The sequence below is a fragment of the Oxyura jamaicensis genome, chromosome 3 (assembly GCF_011077185.1).
Source record: "Oxyura jamaicensis isolate SHBP4307 breed ruddy duck chromosome 3, BPBGC_Ojam_1.0, whole genome shotgun sequence".
In the NCBI taxonomy this organism is placed as follows: Eukaryota; Metazoa; Chordata; class Aves; order Anseriformes; family Anatidae; genus Oxyura; species Oxyura jamaicensis.
In genome coordinates, this window is record NC_048895.1 from 12,927,316 (window position 1) to 12,933,573 (window position 6,258).

At 41.8% G+C, this 6,258-nt stretch overlaps 1 long non-coding RNA gene across 1 annotated transcript; it reads left to right on the forward strand.

Annotated features, from left to right (window-relative positions):
* The first annotated feature begins 638 nt into the window (after positions 1-638).
* LOC118165184 lies at positions 639-3,611 on the forward strand. Its single transcript, XR_004749901.1, has 2 exons — positions 639-788; positions 1,327-3,611. It is a non-coding gene; the product is annotated as an uncharacterized LOC118165184 (long non-coding RNA).
* Positions 3,612-6,258: the final 2,647 nt, after the last annotated feature.

The following is a 6,258-nucleotide window of genomic DNA, read 5'->3' on the forward strand; positions in this document are numbered from 1 at the left end:
TATTTTAGCTATGAAAGCAAGTGATATGATGCATAAGCTTACATTCCCTTGAATGGCAAGTTAAACTTCTGCACAGCCTTCTGGCAAACATGACATTCTCCAAGTTCAGCCTCTCATTTTCACTCTGTCTCTCCCCAAAGTGAAAGGAGCTGTTGTAAAGTGCCTGTTTCTGCAGGCTGCACATCCTGGGCTCTGGCTCTTTGTCATCGTCACACAGGACGGAAAAAACGTGTTCCAGTCTCTTCTCCTTCCCAGTAATCAAGAAGCACAGAGGATGCTTCTTTGGCAAAGCTGCCCAGATGTTTGGCTCTGTATGACATGTTGATTAACTGGATTTCCATTTAATTTCACTTTCAGGATGGCTTGCATGGTCACCACAGTTGTGGAGAAAGCGATGTGCAGACTCAGCTGAAATTCCTCCCTGACCTCTTGGATCAGTGCTTCAGGGGGAGAGAAGGGGAGGAAGTGCACTGGTTGCCATAGTAATAAGCCGCTCTGAAAAAAAAGTAATAATAAAAAAAAATAGGCTTCTTTCATTTTGTCTTCCTCGTGAAATAGATTTCACCTCCCATCTCTCTCTGAGCTGGGTGGGCATTAAAGCGATGCCTTTAAAATCACTGTTACTTGTGCCCCGACCGGACTCATCAGCTGGAGTGATGGGAACGCTTCAGGCTCAATTTAGGAAAGTGAATGCTTGAACAAGCACAGGCTTCCTTTAAGCACCTGCCTAAATGCCCTGCAAATATGCACTTTTGTAACAATTCCTTCTCTACAACAATCCCAGAATGGTAAACTCCAGACTTCTGTATTCATATTTAAGATCTAACATCATACTGTTATTTTTTTTCACCTGTGAAGTGGGTATAAGGAAGAACGGCGCACCTGGAAATAGAGTGAGGTACTTTCTCTGCTGATTTCTCTTTGGGATGCTCCAAAAGATAGAAGTTCTCTGATGCCAATTAACTCTAGCAGAGGATCTGCTGATGATTTTAAGTGGAACATCAAATCTCATTGAGATAGAAATAACTCTTTTATTCCTACCTCAGTTCTCAACACTTTATCAAATTCTGCTCCTGGACTCATGCCAGGCCTTTTCAGAAATAATGAAATGATTATTCTTTGTTCCAAGCTGGGAAGACTTTATCCTGAAAAAAAAAAAAAAAGAGAAAAAGAAAAAAAAAAGGCAAAACATGCCCTGCATTTATTACAGTTTTACCTCACGTTTTCATTAGTGACTCATTCCTGGACTAGCCTGGCAAATCAGTTTACTATTGTAGAGTTCATTGTATTTTTTCACCTTATATTTATTTTTCTTCTGTCCTATAGGGCAGTAAATTGGATGAAGGTGAAGGGAAAATGAGTTGAAAGCAAGCCAAGGAGGAGCAGAGGAGCAAGGCAAGGATCATGAAGATAAGGGACCCACGGGAACTGGTAACACCAAGAAGGTAAAGAAGCAGCAGATTTATGACCAGCTGTTGAGAAGGCAAAGGGAACATGGTCTGAGAAGCTTCTGGAGGAGTGTCCTGTGGGTTATAAATGAAGTTGAGGGAGACAGGGGACCCAGAGAGAAAATGATGGTAACAGAAGCCAGTGGATCTACTTGGAGTAAAGGTCTGTGATGAGTTTGCAGCTGGAACTTTTTTCCCTAGCATACCAAATCCATCAGTGCCACCATGCTTTGTAAATGCTTCTTGGCTTTGCCAAGTTGTTCATACCAGAAGCAAAGCAAAGAAGCTAAAAAGAAAATAAGTTCCTTCTCAGTATTTTGAAATGAAACATTAGTTCCAAATGTCTACCCTTGGATGCTCCCTTCATTTGTTAAAAAGAAAGAGAGAGAGAGGGGGAAATGTTCATGTGAAGCAAAATCTGTTCCTTGTTGATATGATGTTTCATTATTACAGAAACATTTTGTTATTTTTTGGAAATATTAAGGCTATTCTGGTTGGGGAGAGGTCTCTCTATTTTGGATTTAGACACTTGCCAGCTAGGCAAGAGGAAATGTTAAGGCCAGTTATTTGTCTTCTGGAAATACTGTCTTAGTCTGAGGCTGGGCCTAAAAGCAAAAATTCTGGAATGGGGCCTTGGGGGCGGGTGGTTTGGTAGTCTGGGTTAAACATGGTATGTGTGGGTTCAAAATGGGGTTGAACCTGAGGGTGGTCAAGCACGGAGACAACACCTGTGGCTCAGGCAGGGTGTAAGCTGCAGGCCTGGAGGCCAGAAGGAATCTGTGGGAGGCATTGCTGTGTGTGTCCTATTTTTATACTTTTCCTGAGTCATCTGTATTCCCAGTGCCAGAGAGCATACTGGATTAGATGCACTTTTGGTCTGATCAAGAGGTCACACTCACATTCTTGTTTCAAGCTTTTATGAAGACAGAGGAAACAGGCAGGGAATGACAAGTAACCCAGGCAGTCTTTCTACTAGTGCAGTTTATTTTTCCACGCACACACACTCTTCTGCCTTGAGCATCTTTCCAGTGAAGGCATTAAGCCAGTTTATGAGGTGAGTGAGACTGGTGAGAATATTAGAATGGTGCAATTAGAGTTAATTAAATGTGCTGAAATGAAGCAATGAATCTGGATTTCCAACACCCACATAAGCACACCACAGATTATAAGGGAGAAATCCTGTGATAGGGAGTTTTGAGAGGTATCATTAAGATATAGCGACTACTGAGCCTTTTCAGGCAGAATGGGTTCAATATGTAATACAGGTAAGTGAAACACTGAGTAATTTAGACTAGAATGAACTTTTGGAGGTCCGTCCTCCAGGCACAAAGTAGGGCCAGCTGAAGAAGGTTGCTCAGGGCTACACCTGGTCAAGTTCTGAATTTATCTCCAGAGGTGGCGCTTCCTCACTTCTCTTAACATCTGTTTCAGTGTTTGACCACCAACATGATGAGAAAAATAACCTAGCAAGAAAAAGAAAATGAGATTCAAGCAAGATGTTGGTTCTACAGTATGAAATGGATGGTGCTGAGGGTCCCAAGTCTATGACAGTCACTCTGAACCATGTCCCTTTCGTCACCACGTGGTATATTCCTGGAGCACATCTTCCTGTCTGGTTTTGTCTTAAAAACATCTGCTTTGCAGGCTCCCAAAGCTCCATGAGAGGAGCGGCTGGGGAATTTTTCAAATGTGCACTCCTGCCTTGGATTAACATCCCTGTATGCATGTTCAACATCGGCTGTACTATCCCCTCTGAGGCAGTGTTACTCAACACATGCTTTATAGCTGAGCAAATTCCTGAGTGCTTTTTAGGGCTGGGCCTGCAGGGGCTTGTAAATCTTTCCTGGAACTCTCATTAGTGCTTCCCTCTCTGCCCTTGCTTGGTCCCACAGGGGCCATGACGAGAAGGCCGTGTGAGATAAGCAGTGCGAACTGGGACACTCTGCTGCATTTTTCATGAGAGCAGCTCCACACAGGAGCTCCACACTGAGTTTAGAGGAAGGCAACAAAGGGTGTCTGAAGACTTTATTATTATTATTATTATTTTTTAATAATTATTTTTAGTTCCATGGCTCCGCTGTTTCTCTTGGGAAGAGCAAGCCTCTGTGTGAGATTACATCAGCTGAACTTTCCAAATGATATTTTAATAACACTTTACAATAATAATAATAATAAAAAAGATGGAAAGGAAAGAAGGAAGAGTCCCAAGACAACCCACTGTTTTGCCCTTTTGAATCTATACAGGCTACTTGTTTTTTTCCCATCTTGTCACTGAGTTTCCAACAGAAGGTGCCTCTGCTGCAGCGGAGTCTGGAGGTGGTTCAGCTTCGCTTCTGAACCAGGGACATCCCACCAGATATAACCTCATAGATATAACCTAATGACCAAAAAGAGGGAAATTTACATCGCTTGACCATCCCAAATGCTGGATCTTCTATATTTCTGTTGCAACAAGTGTCTTATATGCTTCTGTTTGCAAGCACAACAATTTCCCCTGCAGAGAGATTTCCAGGAGTGTTATTTCCCTGATGGCTTTAAAGAAACATGTACCTGCACAGAAGCATAGACGTTTCCTTAGGAAATACTGTGTGGAGATTAGGATTCTTAAATATCATTAATGGTCGTTTGTTGCTACAAAAGACTTTGAAGCAACCCACAGAGAGGATATGATCTCTGTGTGTCCCTCCTTTTCCTGTGCCACAACAGCTGAGGGTTGCTTTATGACAGCCAAATGCATGAATTGTTATCTCCACTACACAGGTGTGGCAATGAAGGACAGGTTGCTAGGGCAGCACACACCATTAATGCTGTCCTGCCTGACACTGAGATATTTCAACATTGTAGTAAATGAAAGGATTGAAACCAGTTTATTCACATGGTTTCCTGCAGAAGCAAGGATAATGCGATTTTGGTGGTGTCTGTCTCCCTTGCTCTTCTCTCCATCATTTTTTCACTCTGCTAGCTAGTTTCCACCAGACTTAACAGTAAGGGAGAGACCTCAATCATATGTTCAAGCAGGATTTTGCCTCCTCAAAGAGATGGCCAAGCAGGGGAGACATTGCAAGAGTGGTCAGTGAAACAACTGAAATGTGAGGTTCAGACTTATTAAGCACCACAGAATCCCCAGATGAGAGATGAAGCTTGCAAGCAAGGCATTCAGATTCCTCTTTTAAAGGTCATTATTTATTTATTTATTTATTTATTTTTACACTCCTCTTTACACTTCCTGGAGACATAATTCTGCCTCACGGAGCTGAGGAGATGTTGGGAAGGGAGCAGTACGGGGCTCGGTGCCTCTGTAACTGGATTTTCCTGTGGGTTGCTCAGCCGATGGAACAGCAGTGACAAACCACCAAAAGCAGTGTGTATAAATAACATTTTAAAATTAATCATCCCATTTCCTGCAAGTGATAAGAAAATTTGCCTTGTCTGCGAGTAATTTGCAGTCATTCATGGCAATTTCTAATATTTAAATACTAAGTAAATTAATTATTTGGCATTATTTTTAGTTAACTGCATTACTGTAATTGCAAGGACTAAATAAATCAATTACTTAAAAAAAGAAAGCCTCAGACAAACATGGTAAATCAATTACTTACTATTTAATGGGAATTACTTGATGTTACAGAAAACAACAGAGGAACAAATCCTTTTATGACATCAGCAAAATTCAATCACTGTCTGGGGAAAGGGATTTCAGTGCAATGTTACATCTTTATTTAACTTACCAGATAATGTAATGAAATAGTGAGAATGCATGGGAACCATGAGCCCAGCCTAACCACCACACACTGCAAAGAGGGAGGCTAGGACATGATCTCCTGAACCATTTCAGAAGCAAGAAAAACACCCTTTGGTGGACAGCCCTAGTGCCAGGAAAGCTGTGACAGCAGATACGGTTAGTAGCTGCCTGGATAAATGCCACCTGTGCTGGGAAAGAAATCCATTGTTAGAAATTTACAGAGGAGGAATGAAGATGACATTGGAGAACATCATTGCTATGGCACTGGGTGGTAGTTACCACTAGCCTGCATCTTGGATGCCTCTCCACTCCTCTTGGGAGGGTCTGTTATCAGACAATTCAGCAAATACCCACCACCTTGAGCCTTACCTCACCAAGGCAATAATGTCAGCAGAGGAGGTTATTGCTGATAAGAGGCTCATTCTGAGCACCACGTGTGGTGCTGGCCATCGGGAGCCTTTGTGTCCATGGACCTGCCAGCAATAAAAATAACTGCTGAGCTCTTCCTGGTAATTTTCCTTCAGAGGATGTGTTCAATTTGCATTCTCTATCCAGCCAGCAACTTTCACACAACTTGAAGGAGTTTAATTATCTTCAGGAGCTCAAATTATATCTGATGAGCTTTAAATTGAGCAAGAGCTTCAGTATTAGTCATAAGAAGCAAGAGAGGCAGATAAGGTATGCAGCATGCAAACCCTGTCTCATTATGAAAGTGGGGTTAGAGCCCACCAGAGCTCAGTTTAAATAGGTTCTTTATTATTTCTGGTCTCTAGTCTACTCTTCTCATTGATGTTATGACTGGCATTTAAGCTGGCTTGGGGTGATGAGAAATCAGGCTAGAACCAGAAAATATGAGATCTTTACCAAGTTAAATATCATCCCTGTATTTTTGGGTACTTTGCAAACCAGGTTAGTATGAAAATAGCCCTGTTGGTGATTCAGGAATCATCCCAAAACACCAAGGAAAGAGGATTACGTATAGTCCATCACAAGAATGCCCAAAACATCATTATTTGTATTAAGGTTATGTGTTTTAAATACAATTATTCAGGGGGAAGAACATTTAAA